We start from the raw sequence: 23,041 nt of genomic DNA, 5'->3' as shown, positions 1-23,041 counted from the left end.
TTATTTTTTCACTTCTTCATTTTATTAAAAAAACTTTTATATAAGAAAATATGAGGAAAAAAAATCTAACAAAATTAAGTAATGACATCATTTTGCATTTCTCTAAAGGTACAATGCATTCCTATTTCACCCAAAAATAAAAAGTAAATAAATAAATTTTTATTTACGTAGCTCTAGAATTAAAAACAGAAATAAAATCTTATTTTTACCACACTAAATTTAAACAAATTATTTTTCATTTACGTGCCATTCATTTGTTTCTAAATATTTTATGATAAAATGCATGGAAAAGGAATCTATGTAACATCATCCCGCTTGTTTAGTCTTCTCTGAAAAAGAACGCACTTTTTATAACTAAAAATACGGATTAAAATGAAAACAGCAGATCTATATACATAATACATACTCTTTGCCTTCCATTAATAATTTGAATCTGCATATTTGCTGCAAGATACTGTAGGCTGATCCATATTTAATCAGTTATCCAAATTATTTAAACAGTTCTTAAAAAGGAATATTACAGTTATATTACAATCACAGTATTACCCTCTTTGTATTACTTAAATTATCCACTAGGCTTAGAAAAATGAACAAGGGATCTCGATATCATGAACTCGGTTAATTGCAAAGTTTTGAAGTTTCCTAAACATTTATCAGAACGCGGTGAAGAATGACTCAGATAAAGGGATATCTTTAGAAGTTCTGCTCAGGATGAACGGAACTATTAAATGTCATCTTTGAACGAGTGCATAAACTCGCAAATCGGTGATGACATCATCATGGCGCGAGAAAAGTAAATCTCTATATACATTTTCAGCGCCGCCATATGAATCCTAAACCGTGCCTCTTGCTCTTTCGCGGCATTTTTTGATTAACGATCGCATGATTCTCCATTGCTCAAAGCTAGAACTTGGTCACTGCGAAGACCCTTCCCATTGTTAAGTAATTCGAAGATGAGAATTTTGAAGAATTCAAAAATTTTGTTGAGTGAGGAAGGAGGAAGACCATTCTTTTTTTGATCTCGTAACGTCTCAATACTTTCTTTGGTAGACACTTCAGAACAAATCGAACATAGTAATTAAGCTGATGAAAAAGCTGTAGGTTTCTTAAAACACGTTCCACAGAGGAAACATGATTAGCCATGTTATAAAAGAGTGATTTTACAGTTGTTACTGTTAAGGATTCTCGGTTATGTATTTTTTGTCCTTCTCGGGGTTTCTCGGTTACAGAACGGGGTTTGTTTTCCAGATTCCTCATGCTAGTTGTAAGAATTCAGAAAATCGACAGCATATGATTATTCTATTAACGAATTTTAAATATCGTAAAAGTTTATGAGTGTTTTTCTATATACCTACGCTTATATCTGCTTGATTATGTCTACTTAAAAAATCTTTCCAATAATCTTAATTACAGCTTGTCATTATTCTACAGCGAAACAGCCTTCGAGATGTCTTCAAAGCTCGTACGTTATGCAGTGCTTGACTTTACAATTATGCTGAGGGTTTAATTATACATATAGCACTTTCCAAGCACCCTCCTCAAAAAAGAGGGGTAAAATCTTGAGAATATGATAGCATGTCGCATCTCCAAATCGAGAAACGGCGTTCCCCGTAAACAAATTTATAAAGCAGCCATGCTTACATGCCTTGTTGATACAGTTCCATCTTATTGGAAACAGAAGCTCTGTTGATGAAAAACAGCACTGATTTTTAAGGCAAAGAAGTTATTCATTCAATAAGGGTTCTTACAGCACTGATCCATAATTTGTTGCTCGAAGAAAATTTCCGGAGAGGAGAGAACATTTTCTCCAAAAATGATTCTTTAAATAAGAATCCTCTTGCAAGATGATGCATTGTGTCGTATTATACTACAGCTGAAATCGTAACAGACCTTGTTTGAATACATAGCGCCACTGAGCAACACTATTGTCCCCATGCCAATGCTCCGTAACAAAACTCCTGAAACGTATGTCATTATGTAGTAACAGTTTCAGAACACGAATTGCATGAATAATGTCATTTCAAAATCGGTTGTTCTTCTGCCAATTTCTATATGTTAAAAAAAACCGGGACTATATAAGAAAAGTTCAAACATTACCTTATTTTACAACAATTATTCATTTCTGCAAAAAAAATACATGGTGCGTGTTTACATAGTGTGTGTTACACATGGTGTGCGTTATGGTGTCGTTACATGTGTATGGTGCATGTTTGGGCTCACTATAACAACGGATACAGTTTTATCATTTTGTTCCAATCGTTCTGCAGCTGCGTTAATAGTTTCACTCACAATTATTTTGGATTTTTTAAATTTGTAAATTATTACTAAAAATAATTCTTCGTCGTGAATGTAAGGTCCGAAACGGAATTGTATACAAGCCGCTTCCTTACGAAACATACCTATAATTTCACAATTCATCGCTTCTCAATTTTATGTTTATTATTAACACAGTTTCTGTTTTTCAAATTTTACACTATTCATTACTATGAGGTATTAGATTTCTGTTTCAACTTTCACACAACAGCAATTTCCTTATAATTTATTCTTAGACATTTTTATTATTAATTTTGTATGTTTACACACATTTACCATTTGTCACACAGGCTCTGGATGAGGAAAACTAATTTTATCAAATGCTTTCTTTTCTGCTTCCAAATTAATCTTAAATTTATATATATTACTGCATCTTGCTGCAGCTTTTATGCGTGTTAAAAATTTGTTATTTCTACAGTTTTATGTTTCCTTTGTATTGTTTTTATCTCTCATTACAGAAAGACAAAAAACTTTGGCAGGTCAGATTTTGACCGATACACTTTTTAGTTGCATCTACCATGAAATTCAATTCTGCCACAGAATTTACACATAATTTCTTCTAGAGTTTCTTTTCTCTTTTTGCTATGCATAATGGAAGGATTTGTCTGTAATTTATTACCAGCAGTTTCTTGATTATCTGATTTAGCATCATCATCTTAATGTAGAAGATGCAGTTAAAGAACATATGCGTAGACGCAATCAGGTGCTTCAAAGGTAGATTAAAATTGTTAGTAGATTTACTGCACAGAATTCCTGTTTGCTTACTTGAAAACGCGTAATTTGTTGCTCCATTCGCATAACTACAAATTATGATCAGGAAATTTTCTTTTCTATCCAAAAATAAGGCATTTCGGAGTTTTCAAGAAACCTGGAACAAATCTACCGAATCCGGTTAGACGAAAAGGTCTTTCTCCTAAATTTTGAGACTTTGGTCACTTTGGGGCGCTCCTTACACAGTCCTAAACAGATCGAAAGATGTCATAGTTAGGATCCCTAAATCATCAAACTCTAATGATATAATGACAGACTAGCTCCTTACTATGGCCATAGAAGATAGTCCCCACAGTATATAAATAGAACACTACGACCATGGTCCTATTTGTATATAAATTTGTAAATTTATGCATTTATTTACTGGTTTAGCATTTGATTTGTTTTACGTCCTTTATTGAAATTATTGTTTTAGCACTGCATTGATTTTCCTTAGTTGTGATTAGGGCTTCCTGCCCAGGAATTGTACTGCCCGAGAGTGGTATTGTCGATCCTTGGAAAGGTGGGCAAATGTTATGAATTTTGTACCTATATGGATAAATTTAGTGCAACTCTATGTTAAATTGTAGTATTTTTTTGTATAGTGCGGCATGAAAATCTGGGAAGGCAAAGCTTTTGCAGAGGGGTGGGAGTGCAGTGGCGGGTCTATTTGAGCTTGAAGTGAATGGCTATCTCGCTGGGTGGGCGCGGTATCACTGGGCTGGCGATGGTTTCGGTGCCTAACTTTTGTCGCATAGTTTGGCGACCATTTGGTGATATTTTGTTTTGGTCCCTATATAGCTGCAATAAATATTCTATTGAATAACTGTAATTGATGCTATATGTTGCTGTAAATGTGTCCGCCTCTGTATGCCTTCCAGTGGTTTTTAGGGCAGGGTACTGTAAGGCCGGGGGAGGGGGTGAACGGACCGGGTAGAGCATCAGTTTCTGAGTAGGAGTCGTTTAGTTCAACATGAGTTCGGCGTACTGCGAGATTTCTGTAGAAGCTTCGACAACTCAGAAAGGAACTCCAAGAAAAAGCCTCGATTAGCAGCCTACAAATTGCGGTGGAGCATATCTCCTCAACATCGAAAGGAGAATTAGAGGTCTTTTGCAAATCAACAAGACATAGATCAATTAGAAGAGAAATTACAAAATTCCAACCTTGAGATTGATCTGCAAAGACGGCAAAGAAGAAAGCCACGCTGCACAGTTCATAAGGTCCCGGACAACATCATGCCCGAGGAACTCACCTGGGAAATCGCTGCAACAGCAGAAATATATCCTATCCAAAGGCATCAAAGCGCTCTTCAGACTTCGAGAACGGAACCCAAAGCGAGTTAAATGGGTCCTGGAGTGCCAACCGTTCATCCTCCCGGCAGTCCTTAGGGCAAGACGAATTTTCACAGGCTGGCACGCACACGCAATCAGAGTACCTGGGCATCCGTCGCTGCTACAAGTGCCAGCAGCTCGAACATACCCAGAATAAATGCACATACAAGAAGAACTTCTGTGCCTACTGCGCCGGACCGCACAATGTCAAAAACTGCAAAGCAGAACTACCAGAATGTATTAACTGCCGTGACGCAAACGATAGACATGGAACCATGCAAGACTGTAGGCACCCAGCCTACGCAACTGAATGCGCAGAATACCAGCGAGCAACTGCCTACATCCGCAGCATCACCCAATATTAATAACAACACACCACGTACTTGCGAAAGTCCACAAGCACAAAACGTTCAGATAAACACAGTGCTTAACTCAAACGAAGAACCTATCAGATTTTTACAAATCAATATGCAGCGAGCCAGGGCTGCGGTCGCTCAGACAGTTCAATTCGCAATTGATAATAAAATAGACTTTATCATAGGTCAAGAGCCAGCAATAGCGCGGCAGCAGATTTTCCATTGCAATGGACAGTATTTCAAAGTTCCAATCACGACCATCCACCAAAAGCTATAATAATAAGCTGTAATCCGGACTGGTCTCCAACATCTATCTCACTCGATCAAGATCATGTAGCAGTGCTCCTAGAAGTACATTCCTTCGCTGTTATCTTAGCGTCGATCTATTCTCCTCAAACAGCGGATATTGGCCCGACGACAAGATTCATCCAAAGTATCATACATCAATTTAAAATCCAAAATATGATCTTCGCAGGCAATTACAATTCACATAATACGGCCTGGGGATATCGAACTACAGACCCGAAAGGGAGAGAACTAGAGGACTTCATATCCTCAAGTAATCTAATAGTCCAGAATACAGCAGATGCACAGCCATCCTTCGACAGGGTCTTTACGCAGGGATGGCCAGAAATCACCCTGACCACTCTGCACGTAGCATCTCTTTTGCAGGACTGGAAAGTCGAAGAGGAAGAGAGCCTCAGTGATCACAAGTTTATTACCTTCTCTATATCGCAGACCACCTCCGTGTCCAAGATCAAACGCTATAACTTTCCTGGCCGGAAATTAACAACATTTACGAAGAAAATTAAAGTGCAGCTAATGCGCCTCGAACCTTCGCTCCAACTAGCTAACACGGCAGCAGAATTAGAAGACTTCTCCGTAACATTACAAGAAACAATGCAAGCCATATGTAATGAAAATCTCCCGCTTAGAAAACCTAAGAGACTCCAAGGCATTAACTGGTGGCCGAGTGCGCTCAGAATACAGCAACGAAAGTGCAGAGCACTGCGAAGAAAACTCAAAAGCGAAAGATGGTTGGAGATAAGAGTCCAACACCCTCACCATATTTCAACGGGAGCGGGCGCGGTACAAAAAGATGATTATTCAGGCTAAGATTACTTCCTGGAGGGAATTCTGCACCCAAGCAAAAAAGACGTATAGTATTCACCACAAAATAGCTACCGGTAAAATTTTTAAACCTTCGCAGCTACAGATCCCTCTCTCAATCACCAACAGTCAGGAGTGCACGGCAGACACCGTACGTACGCTCCTAAACGCAGTTTTCTGCAAAGACGATGTACTACAGGGCACAGCAGAACAAGCTCTTCTCAGGACAGTAACAACCACACTGGACACCCCAACAGACCCGGATATTACAATTAATGAACTTCAAAAAGTTCTTGTAACTCTGCCGCGCTAGAAAGCCCCTGGGCCCGATGGGATGGACTATGCTATCACCAAAGCAACGATCAAAACTCACCCTAAATTCTTTGTTGACTATTTCAACAAGCTTCTGGCAGCAGGTATATTCCCAAAACCATACAAGATAGGGCAAGTTATTTTATTTCTGAAAAAGAACCGGAACCCAGCCGAGGCCACATCCTTTCGTCCTATCTGTCTCTTATCGGCAATGGGTAAGGTACTAGAAAGGATTATCATGAACAGGCTACGGTACCATTTACACACGCAAGGATTCTTAAGCTATAGACAATACGGGTTTAGGACGGACACTTCTACAGTCCACGCACTCTTCGACATTAGAGAAGCAATTTTAGAGAATCGACATAGCGGCCACCATACTGACATGATAAGCATAGATCTCAAGAACGCTTTTTATACATTATGGTGGCCCACCAGCGGCCGAGCGGTAAAGTCGCTGAACACTGGTAGTTCGGTCCGAGGTTCGAATCCCGCGAACGGGCTGGCTGAGTTTTCGTGGTTTTCCCCATGTGTAACGTGTATACGAGCCAGTTTCCCATAGAAAGTCCTCCACGAAGGCATCCCTCCTCTTAGGCAGATAGCCCTCGAGGCTTTGCCATAATCACACACATACATACATACATACATACATATACATTATGGTGGCCGGCTATCAAACAGGCTCTGCGGAAGGCAAAATGTATAAGAGGCAAAATGTATAATCCGAGCAACCTGTAGAAGATGCTAAGCAACTATCTACAGGATAGAAGACTACTAGCAGTTCACAACTCAGGCATAATAGAACAGGAGCAGACAAGAGGCTGTCCACAAGGGTCGTGCGCTGGTCCACACCTGTGGAATCTAACTTTCAACGAAATTTTAACAGCTACATGGCCAGCGCACACCAAGATCTACGCCTACGCAGACGACGCAGCGCTAATAGTGAAAGGTCGAACCCGAAGAGAATTAGAGACTCACTGTAACGAAGTGTGCCAACAATTCTACGCCCTATGTGACAACCTTAAACTCAAAATTGCAGAGCACAAATCCAAAGTGTTATTAGTACCTAAACAGGGAGGTTCTCTTTCAAGAAGACCAACCATTAAGATCAACAATCAGAGGATACAAATAGTCAATCAACTAAAATATCTGAGCCTTACGTTCGACCACAAGATGACCTGGAAAACCAAGAAAACATCCTTCTGTTGGCGGGATTCGAAATTCGAACCGAACTACCAGCGTTCAGCGACTTTACAGCTCGGCCGCTGCTGGGCCTAACAGAAATACAGTAACCGTTTTGCTTAATATATAACCAGTCTCTTCTAATGAATATGCATTCAGGAAAATGGGCATAAAAAATTTTCCCATTACCATGTAGTTAAATCAAAAGCGAGAAAGAGAAGGAATGCAAAAGAAAAAAATAAAATTAATGAAAAATGAAATAAAAATTTATAAATTTTTAACAGGTATTGAGAAAAGTTACGTTTTATAAGAAAAATATTAATATAACATATTATATTGAAAATTATAAATCGCGGCTTTCAAAACAGAGTATATAATATCATATACAAATAATTAGGAAAAGAGAAATTCTATGTATATTTTTACAGTGTACTAAATTATGCACCATCTAATTCCGGTAAGAAATACTCAAAATGCATCCGCGCAACCCACACACGATCCAAATCATTTAGTAAGCGTGGTTAGAAAATATGAGTTGCATATCAGCAACGTTTTCGATATATGAAAAGTGAAAAATGTGGCGCAAAGACGGTATAGATGTTAGGGAAGCCTGACTGCGATACCAAAGGGTCTGGGTTCGAATCCCGGAGAAGGCATGGTTGTAACTGTTCGTACCTTCCTAATAGGCAATGGTGGCCCACCTATTTGGTGCCTCCATAATAAAGAGACCACCACATCTGGCCTTAGTATAGATTAATGGACTATTACAACTGTAACTGTTCACAATCTGCCATTGTGAAAAAAAAGAGTGAAAAATGTAGTTTTTGCGAAAATGTATTCAGTTCTGAATAAAACAAAACCTTAAAGAATATTTTACTTCTAAATTAACATTATGCACCAGTTTAGTGGTATAAACATTAACCAAAGTAAGTATTTTAAGCGAGGTCATATAGTAAAGTCATATACCAAAGTAAGTATTTTAAGCGAGGGCATGGTCAATAAAATGTTACAGAATTTTTATCTCAAGAATGGTGGTATGAACTGCCTGTTAGGTAACAAATAATTTAAAGCTTGCTTGTCTTAAAAATTCTCTTTTTTAATTGTTTTAAATAACAAAATAAAATATATTTGCTAAACTAACCATTCACCACCAATGTTTCTATAAAATGTATAATTAAAGAATAACAATAATTTTTATTGCATTATTCAGATTTTTCATGATAGGAAAAGTAAATTTCAATAGTAGAAGGAGCGAAACGATTTTATAAGGGGAAGAACGTAACACGATGCGTTGAGTAAAATAGCAATGAAAGGTAAAGGTATTAGAAATTTGAAAGCATTACGAAGAGCAAGATTGGAAAATTAATATCATTAAGTAAGCAAGAAAAATTATTAATGATGTGAAAGCGTTCAAAAGAACCCAGTTGATTAAATGAAAAACCTTTACGGATAAATTTTGAAGATCCCATATTAAAATGTAATTAAGTGACCGTCATACTAGGTAAAAAAATTATTTTTTTCTTTCGAAAATTAATTCATATTTCCTGACGAGAAATTTCAACGCTTTTTCAATTTAGCCAATATACAGCACGATACATATCAAACGATGCTAAATTACACAAGAATCAAAAGTACATATGAGATTTTTAAGAATCGAAAAAATGAGTTTTACTGAAAGGTGAAAAAATGACTTAAATAGAGCTTATGGTGAAGTCGAGAAATTTTGTAATTGTTGAGTTTAAATAATTATTAGGTGCGTGTCAGCTAAGCGTCACTGTCGGCTTAGTGTCCTGTTGACTAAATGTCTTGACAGTTAAATGCTCCGTAGTTAAATGTCCTGACGGCTAACTGTCCGTGTCGGCTAAATGTCTTGTCGGCTAAGTGACCGTGTCGGTTAAATGTCCTGTCGGCTAACTGGTGTCGGTTAAGTGTCCCGTCGGCTTAGTGCCACGGACCCGTTTGCATATCATATCAACCTATGCCGGTACGCATAATACTCAAATGCATGTCAGTATCGCCACTAAGGGAGTGGTTTCAAAAATGGACCAATGAGCTTCTATTGCTCTTGCGACGCTGAATCTTTGAAACTATGCACATGAGCGCATGTTGTCGTTTACGTTTTATTTTACACTTGTTTCTCAGTTACAAATGCATGACGTATAAATGCTGCTATCATTTTAGTAGAAAATCTCGTAGTGCCAAGTTTAAAAGTACACTGAATTGGTCGCAACTTACATCAGATATTAAAAAATTAAAACAGTTTTTTACTATTACAAAAATTGATAAAGCAACTAATAACTTTAGCATTATATGAAAACAATTCTACACAGAAATTATACATAAAGAACTTCTCAACGCAACTACTTATCAATTAGCCAACCTTACAGAAACATCTATAATAAACAGGATTAAAACTTTTCATAAGAAACTCAATATTACTTTCAATACAAACTACAACAGATTTACTAACCTTTATGCAATTCCCAAATTCCATAAAACACCTTTAAAATTCAGATTTATATCTAATGGAACTAATAATTACAAGAAAAATGTAGACTATTATTTTTCAATTCAACTTAATAAAATCTGTAAATTTATTTTCAATGATTGTAACACTAATCATAACTATTGCTGGATCATCCATAATATCACTCCTGTCATTAATACCATTCAAACAATTAACATCCAAAACATTAACTGCTATGACTTCGAAAACTTATATACCTCACACTTCCTCTAGAAGAAATCTATACCACTCTACTTGATCTGCCTAAACTCTTCCCTGATATGCTCAAAATTATGACTTAAAAAATGGAAAACCTACCTAAAATGTACACTTTTTCATAACTACATCAAGTTTCAAAATCAACTTTTTAAACAAGTCAGAGGATTGCCAATGGGCTTACATTCCAGCTTCTCGATATGTAATATCTTTTTATTTATCAAAGAATTTAACTTCCAAAAAAATCTAGGTACTTACGTATTATCGCAACCAGGTTGGCGCGATTTGTAAGTTTGAGTAAAAAAGTATGAATAGAAAGAAAATGTACATTTATTAATTACAGATAATTTTTAATACAGTTTTTATATTATTTTGTTTTAAAATATAAAATAGCAATTAAACCCTTCCGGTTTCGAATTTGAATAAGTTGCAGAATTATTTTTTCGGCGGAAATCTTTTGGCTATTGCTTTTAGCACTGATTGAAAACCGTCTTCGCCATTAACAGCTTGAGCTTGGCGCCATACAAATTCGATAAGGTATGAGTCAAGATGATGACTGTTCCTCTCTGTTTTTTGTTGCACCATTTGGCTGAGCCCCACATGCTCTCTACATGTTGTGTGTGAACACCCGTGTTGGGATCCACAAAGTTATATTTGTGATTAACAGTTCCATGCAGAAATCCAGCATTTTCGGATATTTTCGCAAATTTTTTCCATGAGGGTAACGGCGCTTCTGTTATGTACAGTAACCAAAAAACGCATCTTTCTTTTCTCGGCAAATTCCGCCGAAAACCCATTGCTGTGGTAGTACACGCCCAGTGTTATTTTTTCTTTTTACAAATAAACTTTCGTCTAAACACGTAGGATTGCCGTAAGCAGTGTCGCCAAATTTGGCGATTTATGCGAATTTTGGCCTGGTTGCGTTAATACGTAAGTACCAAAATAGTACAACCACAAGAGTTAAATTACTACAAACACACCTACAGATATATTGATGACCTTATTACAGTTAATAATTTTGGTAAAATTGAACACTCCGAGATTTATCCAAATTGTCTTACACTTAATAAAACTAATAATTCACAAAATAGCATTAGACTTTCTAGATCTTCAAATCATTAACTACAAAAAAATTTTACTTTTTGACAAAACAAGAAACTTCAATTTCAATACTAACAAATTAATAAATTGGAACTCCAACATATCCAAAAAAGTAATTAACAATACAATAATTAATCAAATACAACGAATTAAAATTATATGCACAGATACAATAGATTTACAACGCGAAATTTTGCTCCTTATTAAAATTCTCAAAAATAATCTAATACCCATTCAATTTATTAACCATTGCCTTAAAAGAGCAGGCGTTAAATACTCACTCTAAATCATTTAACTGATAGGAATATGATAATTTGTTCCTAAACCTGAGAAGGCGGTATAAGTTGAATGACTATCAGTTGAAGGATTTGTATATAGTGTAATTACTCAGTTGTATATATTGTAAAAAGCTAATTGTCTTCAGACTTATGCTGTTACTAAAAAAATGGGCCTATTGCATGACTTTAGTCTGTCTAATAGCTCTTAGACAGTGAAAATTCCCTTTTTCCTTTCTTAAATTCTTAATCATTGCGACACGACAATTAGTCAGAAATTAATTAATTTCCATTCACTAGTATTTTCAAAAAAATCTTAACAGACAGTTTCACTTAAATAAGAACTCAACATAATACATCCCTCAAGAATTCCGAGTCCCACCCACTACCATAAATTACTTTACCCAAGTCTTACCGACTGATATTATTCAAAGCCCCCACTGCCGCTAAGAATTTTTCGGACACCCTACACTTATGAGTCAGACACGAAGAGAACACTTTGCCAACTCCCCACTAGAAAGAATGTAAGTTACTTAATACCTTTTCTGGCCTTAATATCTTCATGTACATTCACTGTTCGTATTATATTTTTTATTTTTATATTATTTTTGATTTGTTTTTACAAAGTTTGCATTATTTGTCTTATTTTGTAATCTTCTATGTTTATTTCAACTTTACTTTGAATTCTATTTCACAATGACAATTTCCAATGTTTAATTTTTACAAATAATATAGAACTCAAATGCATAAACACGAGGGTATCGGGAACAGTTATTCGAGTTTTTTCGGATTTCTCTACAGAAATTGCTTTTTACTCCAAATTGAATTGGCTAAAATGCTTCATAAGAATAAGTTCTTTGAGTATCAGCATTGGTTCGTAATCCCTTCTATTCGCGGAAATATTTGGTCCGACTAGAATTACCGGTTTGGCTTTACCTTATAACTCGAGTAAAGACGAAACACCTTCGTATTTACGTATTTTTATTAATTATTGTTCATTGAACGGGAGTTGGTTTGTTCCCCTCGAAAAGTCAACTAATTTCCGATCAATGACAATGATTACATGTTTTTTAATTTAATTTTTCCTTTTACAATTGAAATTTTGTTCTTCATGATGATTTAATTCCAGTCCCCGTTAAAACATTATTAGCATTTTACTTTCAAGTTACTTCAAAACATCTTTCAAAATACAACTTACCAGTATGGATTCACTCTTAATTGTCTTCAGACATATACTGTTACTAAAAAAATGGGCCTATTTCCTGCCTTTAGACAGTCTACTAGCTCTTGGATAGCGAAAATGCCTTTTTCCTTTCTTAAATTCTTAATCATTGCGACACGACAATTAGCCAGAAATTAATTAATTTCCATTCACTAGTATTTTTAAAAAAATCTTAACAGACGGTCTCTCTCAGATAAGAACTCCACAAAATACATCCCTCAAGAATTCAAAGTCCCACCCACTACCATAAATTTCTTCAACCAAGTCTTACCGACTGATATAATTCAAAGCCCCTACTACCGCTAAGAATTTTCGGACACCCTACACTTCTGAGTCAGACACGAAGAGAACACACTGCCAACTCCCCCACTAGAAAGAATGTAAGTTACTTAATACCTTTCTGGCCTTTATATCTTCATGTACATTCACTGATCTTATTTATATTATTTTCTATTTTATTTTTATATTATTTTTATATTATTTTTATGTTCCCTTTGATTTGTTTTTGCAAAGTTTGCATTATTTATCTTTTGTATAATCTTCTATGTTTATTTCAACTTTACTTTGATTTCGATTGCATAATGACAATTTCCAATGTTTAATTTCTACAAATAATATAGTACTCAAATACATAAAGATGATAGTGTCGGGGACGATTACTCGAGTTTTACAAGATTTCTCTACAGTAATTGATTTTTACTCCAAATTGAATTGACTAAAATGCTTCATGAGAATCAGTTCTTTGAGTAACAACTATTCGCGGAAATATTTGGCCTGACTAGAATTGCCGGTTTGGCTTTAACTTATAACTCGAGTAAAGACGAAACACTTTCATATTTACGTATTTTTATCAATTATTGATCATTGAACGGGAGTTGGTTTGTTCCCCTTGAAAAGTCAACTAATTTCCGATCAATGACAATAATTACATGTTTTAATTTTTACTTTTACAATTGTAATATTATTCCTCGTGATGATTTAACTCCAGTCCCCGTTAAAACATTATTAACATTTTGCTTTCAAATTACTTCAAAACATCTTTCAAAATATAACTTACCAGTATGGATGCACACTTTTAAAATAATTCTACTTTAATTAAACTTAGGAGATAATATAATCAATTAATCAATACTGTTTAGGAAATAAATTATATATATATATATATATATATACATATTTTATTTTATTTTTTATTTTTTTTAACCGAGCTGAGAATAACTGCAACTCTTCCAATGGATCTAATATTTTCTTATCTCAACGTTTGCATTTCCTTGATTTTGAAAATTTATCATTCAAAGTATATATTGCGAATAATCTGATTATACCCTACTGTTAACATTAAAAGTTATATATGAATAAATTAAATATATTCGTTGCGAATGAGATAAATTCAATCTGTTTGAAGAGTATTTCTTGTGTAGGCAATACATTTAAGAGTGGACAGTTGTTAATATGAAATTTAACACACTAAATGTGTAGCAATGCAAATTAGGAAAGTTCACGTTGAATAAAACTCAGCATTGGCAATTATTATATAATATCTTTTTAATATAGACTGAAATAAAAAATGCTAAGACTTCTACTATTTATATTTATATAATTACGTTTATATTTGATGTAACTTCGCAATGAAAACTTTCACAAGAAGTCAATGATGCTTTAATTATTTCGTACAGTAAGTGGCAAAACATTTTCAACCATCTTCCTTAACGCACGGTAAAGGTCATGTGAAATGAAAGAAATATCACTGGAAGACCGCTGGTACATTCCAGAAACCACTCTCTCGGCAGCGATATAGATGTGCACTTACAAAATATCTGCGGATACTGAATTTTAATTTTGAACACCAATGTAGAATAATTCTTTAATAATTTTGTGATACTATTTAGGAAAACGCAGGTGCCAAACTGAAGTACGTTACGAAAAACAAAATTAAAAATATTAGTTCCAATATATGTAAAAAATCGGTACTCTTCACTACCACTTTCTTTCAAATTGTTTACCGCTCTAAACAAGATTCTAAAACTAAACGCAGATAGATAAACACATATATATTGAAGTTTTACAGAAATCTCACCATTTTTGAACGAACAACAAACTTTATTAGTCAAAACTTAAAAGAATAACAGGAAAAACATTTTTAAGCGCGCGCATCGTCTGCTGTAATTTACATTTTTTAGTCGAATTATGTTGGTAGCGTAGAAACGCAAACACATTACAATATGTAAAATAAAATGTTTTAAATCAAAATTTTTACTTTAATTTGCAATAGTCCCTTAACTCTCCATTTTCATTTGGCTGTTTCCTCTTTCTGTCCTAAAAAGCGTAACTGCTTATAATAAACCTCTGTAAACTGCCTCATTTCAAAATTAATCGCTGACATATTGTTTTTGCATACTTATGAAGCAGAGACTGGCATAACTATTGGCCCAATTAGTAGGTTTGAAATTTCTAAATCGAAACTTTTAACAGGCAATCCGAAAAATGTAAACTTAAACTAAATCATTCTGAATCAAGATTTCGTCTTGAACACGTTGCATTCGCTATCTGGTTCTTCGGCTAGTAAAGACTGTTGCCGCTGCTTAAGTTACTGCAACATTTAAAAAATACAAAGTTCTAAAACATGCGCATTTATTGCTCTAAATATGTGTGGCTACACATATCAAGAATAAAAGAAATGTTTAACCGACTTTCATGACAGCTGCTATCTTCATGTATCAAGATTTAAATCATTACGTATGTATTACTCAAAGAAGTACTTCAGAAGTTTTACATTGACAGTGTTTGGAAACGTATACATTTGTAACATCTACATTTGGGCTTCTATTAGAAGCAGTGAAATATGCAATAAAGATATCTGAATTAGAAAAACATATTTTATGTCAAATGAAATCTGAAATTTGATGTGAGCCTGTTGCGTACCAAATGAATTATAATTATTACGCATCCTTGTATTAGTTACAATAAAAAAAACTTACACAAATAATCGTAGATATTTCGAAGACCAAATATCTGCTTACCTTATAATTGCTGAACAGAAATATTTTTCTTTTGCTTATTTTCAATTAAACAATAAACGCGAAAAGTATCACATTGAGTTTTGAATTAAATAATAAACATGAAGGTACATACTGTTTTCTTAAATTTTGAAATGGAGTGAAGCTGTTAGCTGTACACTTGTTATATGACAGAAAAAGAAATAAAAATTTTGAAAGGGAGTGAAGCCGTTAGCTGTAAACTTGTTGCAAGGAGAATTCAGGAACAAGTCAAATATACTGATGTTCCTCGTCAAAGATTGGAAAAGGTAGTAACCCCCCCCCCCCAAAAAAAAGACTAACGCAATTACGGTTTCAAATAATATCGCAATACTCCTAAAAACGTGAGCTAAAACGTAACCCCATTATTCTTCGTGAGGCAGGTGTTGTTGAAATATAGGTCTAATCACGGCTTCCCCTTCTCCAACGCACGTGTTTATCCTTGTTTAAATGGTCGTTTTTTGATGAGATACATTTTGCAAACTACTTCGCGCTAAGTTAATGAAACACGAGAAAAATAACAATAAATATTTCATTTGAACATAGTTGCTCACATAACAAACTAAGTGAAATCGAAAAAGGATAGAAGTTACACCAGGGGTTCTCAACCAAGGGGCTATTCCCCGTAGTTTTAGGGGGATGCGTTCAACCTTTTATTTAGCTGTTCAGTATTTAGGTTTATGAATATTAAAAAAAAAAAAAAAAAAAAAACTTTTATTCAAGTTTTGGAATTTATCAGCATTTTCTTTATATATATATTTGATTACAAACATGTTAAAAATAGTGTATATATAAATAAATGTACCCATATTTTTCAGTTGGGGGGCGCTTCTAGTAGTAGTGAAAGGGATGCAAGGTGGGGCAAAAAAGACTGAGACCCTTTGGGTTAAATTGATCCCATGGCACAATATAACTTTCTGACTATGGCTAAACTGATCCCATGGACTGACTTCCTGGATTCCATAGACATTTATAAGTAACTTAACTGATTTCATGGCACAATATAACTTTCTAGTACTGCAATTCAGTGCTATATCTACATTTGAGACGATTTAAAATCTCCAGCGCTGATTTCAATAATAAAACGATACGAGAATCATATCAAAACATTTTATGATGGATATTACAAATTCATTTCGTTTATTTGAAAACATGAAGTGAAAAAAATACGGCAGTAGTGTTGATCTGATAAGAAAATTCTGCAGATACTTTTTTCACATTGTTTATTTCCCAGGAGCAATTTGATAATAATGCAGCTCTCGTTAACCATTAACAGTTGAGGTCACGATCTTCAAGACATTAAGTGCAGATGGATTAGATACCGAATTCAAAATTAAGGATATTGCGTAGTAAATGCGTTATTATGCATGTTTTTTCCCCTTTACGATGTTTACTTTTTCAGAGAAAGTCATTTGCTTGTATTGAAATAAAAAAAAATTAAGTTGTATATATAATTAATAATAATAGAGAATAAGGAAGAAATTTTGAATCAAATAAACAAAGACATGAAAGAAATAAAATTATTGGTTTTTAATTTCATTTCTTTCATGTCTTTGCGGATTTTATTCTAATTTTTTTTTTCCTATTATTAATTAATTTTGAGCAGCATTTGCGCGGAAATGGTATGCCTTTGTGGAAGACTTCTTAAGGGAAACTGGCTCGTATACACTTTACACACAGGGAAAACTTCGAAAACGGACAAGAAGCCAACCCGTTCGTCTGGAATCGAACCTATGTTGGAACTACCAGTGTTCAGTGACTTTACCGCTCGGCCGATGGTAGGCCCTAGGGTAAAGAATGCTTTCGCTATCTAAGAAAACCTAGTTTATATTAACATTACGCGTGCAGAAACCAATAACTGAACCCAGGATAAACTACCATTTTTCAGTTGATCTTATCTATTTGGCCATTAATAGTTCTCTTTCTCTCTTACGTGCAAAGTATTTCAAGATACAACGTATTACAGAACTCACAGATAAATCTTAAGATCCCGATCAGGACAAAATCATGGATTAAGTCATTAATTTCTATAGGAAAATCCAAATATCCTAACAAAAAAACAATTTAATTGGAAGCATCATTAATCAGCTACTTGGGAGGAAAAAACACATTACTAGCTAGCATCAGGCAAAACTTCGAGCATTATCAATAAAATGCGTACACATAATGAGTGACATTTTAAATGTTACCTGAATCAAAATGAACTCATCTTAGCATTGTTCAGGAAACCAACTATTATCTTCACCTGTATGACTAACTTTCATCGCAAGGCCGCCAAACAATTCTAAATCGTGGAAAACTAATCCTCTACGATAAGTTGTGGGTGTTTCATATTAATCAAAAACAAGAATATAATCATGTTCTAAAATCTTTGGCATCTCAATGACTACATTCATAATCCAACGAAAGCTACAATTTCTTATGTCAAACTTCTTTAATAAATATATTCAACTTCTTTAATAAATATATTCAACTTCTTTAATAACGCTATTAAAATAATTAATAACATATGCAAAGAGGGCTTGCAAATACATACTCTTATTCACAATTATTCAAATACTGCAAAAACTCACAACGTTTTCAGATTAAGATTTTGCTTATCAGATGCCACTGTTTTTGCATCTACTACACACGTCGCACTGTTTCATGCTTTCAATTTACAAGCGCAGGTAAGATCCAAAACCCTGTTTCAAAGATTTGTCAGCGCCCGTTCGTTAAAATGATTTCAGAGAACAAGATTTCTGCACAAGCAGTTTCATATGATTTTATGATTGTATCAATTAACCACCAACCACTGTATAATAAACATAATGCACACGACATAATTTTTAGGTGAATGCATATACTAGTGTTATTAAGATAATGTGCACTCGCCATTTAAAAGTTCTGGACGTGAGAATCAGCAGAATTTTTTCAGAGGGTGAGGGGAAACAAATAATTACTTCTATAAATGCTATTTTTTTATTATTATTATTTTGTGGATGATCACAAGCAGATTACAGAATACAATATCACATCAATACAAAAACATATGTTTTATACAGATATTTCAAATGCATTAATTCAAAGATATATTTTCTGCTCGATACCATGGGGGGGGATGTAACCTAACCTCTTATTTTGCAAACGCACGTAATCCTGAATTATATTTCCTAAAATATAGCAACCCTACTTATGACCGATAACGCTTGTCATTGTTTTATTTCGTTATACAGCAAATCTGACGATATTCGATTTAAAAGTGTGAAACATTAATTGGCGGAATATTTGTAACAGATTGTTAGCAATATTACCAAGTCACATGGTATTAAGTACGAAGCTTGTTAATGATTTAAAAAATTGTGTTTAGAAATATATATATTGGTCTGAATTTAAGAGGTCCTATATGTACAAGTATAAAATGATACCATTTTTGAAGGCATTTTACTAGAAAAAAATACAAAACATAAAATGGCCATTTATCAATATGTTTATTGAAAGTATTTTAGAAAAATAATAATTAAAGTAGCTAAATATCATATGTACAATACAATATTTGACACCGTTTGAGGAATTTTAAATATGAACAGCGCTTACATGGCCATTTAATTTATTTATTCTCTCTCCGCTTTTTGGAGGAGAGATATGTAGAAAAGATGAAAAACAACCAAATCAAGAATAGATCCCTAACTGACGAAACCGAAAATTTTAAGTAGGGACATAGTATCTACCTTAAATTAAAAAAAAAAATAATAATTCTTAGTAAGGATATGGAGTCCTATTATTTTCTATGTACGAAAGAAAAAGTGAAATCTTAAAGATCTCCAACCAGACTTTTATTATATTTCATTTTCAAAATTAGCTAAACTTACCATAACTCCAACAGATTCTTCACCAGAGAACTACCAGGACAGTTTTTCAAAAAGGTGTGTGCCGTTTCTTATGATATTTTGTTTCGCTTCGCAAAAATACCTCACTGATTACACAAATACTCTTCATCTAGTAATGGCGTTAAATATGTTGGTTGTAAATAATTGACAGCAATAACAGTTAAACAAAACAACAAAAAAAAAAAAAAAAAAAACACGAAATTAAACAGTTTACAGACAAGGGCGATGCTGGAGATCGTGAAAGCTCACTGAATAGCAAATAAACGCATCAATCACCACGCCCAATGGACCAGCACGATCCTAGTTATGATACAACTGCACTAAACACAATACGTAAACATTAACTGATGACGCTAAGCAGTTTTCTTGATTGCATCGCTTAAACGAATTTCGCAAATGGCCTCAAAGTAAAATGGCCAAATTTAAATTTTGTGGTTTTCTTTTTTTATAAATAAGATTTTTTAGATTAAAAAAAATACTTAAATTTGGTCTCTGAAATAATTTTCTTACCTCAAAATTTTGTTCTTGTCTTAAATTTCTGTCTCTCTCTTTTTTTTTTTTTTTTAATTTTTTTTTTTTTTTTAAATTTTGAATGACAAGATAAGATCTGAATGACACTATATAAATAAAGAATTAATTAAATAACTTAGGACAAAAAAAAAAAAAAAAAGACTTGAATTACAGTTATAGTTAAAACTCTTCAAATTTTGATAGAAAGTTCGCACCATAAATTATTTAAATGATTCTCCCGAAATATAGATTAACATTTACCATAAAGGCACAAGAAAAATTAAACTTTCTGTGGAAAACAAAATTTTAATAAGCACTCTTTGAAACACAACGATATTTAACATCTGGCGGTACTCCAGATGAATTCTGACAGATTACAATATTTTGGGGGAAATGGGGAATATCGAAATGATAATTGCACTTTTACAAATTTTGTAATATAGAATACATGAAGAATTTATTTCTATATGCTTATTTATTGAGATGCCTCTGAAGTGGTTCAGAGATTTAACAAAAGATTACAGTACGAGATATGTTTTAGAATTACAATATCAAACATAAGCGATATATAAACGACCAACGCAATAAAATACTCACAGAATGATAAATTTAATTCATTTCAAAATATTTACACAAAGAAAATAAACTGTACTGCAGATTACATTTCCTTCTAATAACATTTAAACTATAAAATCCGCAGAATTAAATAATTCTACTTTAAATGAGAACCGTGACAGGTTACCATAAAACCCCCTCATTCCAGTTCAACGTCACCATATGGAATTTTCCTCAATTTTTATCAGGTAAGTTACATGACATACGCTACAAAGGCAAATTTAAACTACTTTTGTGTAACTTTCATAAGTCGAGAAAGCTATTTATATCCTTGATATACTGATATAGCTTTTTAAATATATAAGTCCACTAAGTTATAAGGCCTTTACAAACCAGCTAATAATATGCCAATTTGTAAAGAATTAATTATTTTAACAATAAATCTGTTCTTGTTTTAAGTAAAATTCTGCGTCACACGAACTCTGTTAATCAATTATTTTACTTTTGACATTCTTAACAACTAAATGCTTTTTTAAAATACGTAAAATTTAACAATTTACTTCAGCAATGAAATTCTATTCACGATGAATAACGAACATTTATCGTCTTGATTAAAGATAAATCGTTAAATTCGAATACGTCAGGTTATTAAATATTATTAAATTATGTATCGTTAATTAAATGTTATCTCTCAATAATAATAAAACATAACAATCAGAAGAATGTTACTTATCTACAGAAGAGCGATAATACAATTACATACATAATATGATGAGATATCCCTTAGATAATCTCAAATAGTTTTAGATAAATACAAAAGCGATACACAAGATATTATCGTGAATACATAATGAAATGATACAGCATAACAGAATTAATCGGCAAATCTGGAGACATTTTTATCTAGTAATTAATGAATATTTCTTTCTAAATATAAAAGAAAACAAATTCTTAAAACCGTGTCGTATACTATGATATAGCATAATTAATATAAATACCTTCTTGCTAAAAATTTAAACGCATAAAAAAACCGGCAAACTTCGTCAAAAACATTAGTTAAAATAATCTCAATGACGCAAACGCAGCAATCCGCTTTCAGAATCTGTGAAGGCTTTTAATTTCGTCGTATTATGCAAAGCTAATGACAACACAAGAGACAAGAACACTAGCTTTGTCAACTCCGTTTATAAGTTGTCAAACAGCTTTCGTCTGAGAGTTCTCGTAAATATATTACGAAACGCGTTATGTCTAAACATTAAAGGAAGAAAAAGTACATATATACACACCTGTGTACAGATGATATCCAGATGGGCAAGCTTTAAAAAAAAAAACAGGCCGAAAAAGCGGATCCGTGTTCAACACAACTGGAGTATGCACAAATGGGTAAAAATAATAAAGAAAAGCTCTCGGCGAAAAGAAGTCGGTGTGTATTGGCCGCTCTGCAACTACAGAAAGTTGACTTCCGTTTGGGTGTTGGCACGTGACGTCTACTTCCGGTATACGACTCGGAACTCTGAACTCTGCATCTGCATTTAGATTTCCCGAAAAAGGGATTTCTCTTCCGTCGTGAAAAAAAGCCTTGGGGAAAAGTGATAACGTTGAAACTTAAAGAGCGGTTGTGAGGGGTTATTCGCATATTATTTATTATCTTTCGCATACTTCAAAATGAAATATTTATCCTTTGACCGTAATCACAAACTAAAACATTTCATTCTTACTCATTTTTAAAGCACGAGTTATAAGCAATTAAACGAGATGATACAGTTAACATTCACTTTACGATAGCTGAGATTTAACGTGCTTTAAAAATTAGTCTAAATGGAAAAAAAAAAAAAAAAAAAAAAAAAAAAGAGGGGAAAAAAAAAACTTTATCTAAAATACTTTTAAAACATAATTTTTTTTTAATTTCTTGATCGAAAATATAGCTATGAATCTCCACAGCAGTGAAAGGCGAGGGAAGGGATACAAAATGTTAGGAGGAGTTTATAGGAAGCATTAACTACTTAGAGGAAAAAAAAAAAAAAAAAAGCAGTAGTGGGGCCTTTTGAGGGCTTTTAATTCCATCTTCAGCAAGGATGGCAGATAGGTCTTTGCACAAAAGGTTGTCAGTTTGCCTGAGATTCTAAGTAAAACACCAATTTTCGTAATTAGTAAAAAATAATGTTTGCTTTAAAATTTCAAAATTACTGTCTACCATTTCAAGCCAAAGCTTTAATGCTCTTCGTTCAATCTTTTAATAAAGATATGCTATCGCAGCATTTATCCTTAACTCGGCAAGCGTTGCCATTGTACTAGATGCAATATATATACTATAATTCATCAATCTATATGATGGTTGAGATTTAACGTGCTCTCAGAGAGTGCTGCCATTAGCCGTGGAATAATATCTTTAATTTA

General features: G+C 33.7%; 1 protein-coding gene across 3 annotated transcripts in view; it reads right to left on the bottom strand.

Moving 5' to 3' along the window:
* The window catches only part of LOC118189062 (ras-related protein ced-10-like), an 85,924-nt gene extending 63,835 nt beyond the window's left edge, over nucleotides 1-22,089 (bottom strand). The window contains exon 1 of one of the 3 annotated variants that reach the window (XM_035359599.2): nucleotides 21,931-22,089. The gene's annotated coding sequence lies outside the window, so the exon portion shown is untranslated. Of the gene's footprint in view, nucleotides 1-19,561; nucleotides 19,710-21,642; nucleotides 21,789-21,930 lie in introns of those variants that run through there. The other 2 variants (XM_035359601.2, XM_035359603.2) reach the window with 2 other exon arrangements.
* Nucleotides 22,090-23,041: the final 952 nt, after the last annotated feature.

This window comes from Stegodyphus dumicola, chromosome 5, assembly GCF_044657685.1.
Source record: "Stegodyphus dumicola isolate Sdum_Otavi_A_Nest chromosome 5, ASM4465768v1".
Classification (NCBI taxonomy): domain Eukaryota; kingdom Metazoa; phylum Arthropoda; class Arachnida; order Araneae; family Eresidae; genus Stegodyphus; species Stegodyphus dumicola.
This window is presented reverse-complemented; position numbering and strand designations above follow the sequence as displayed.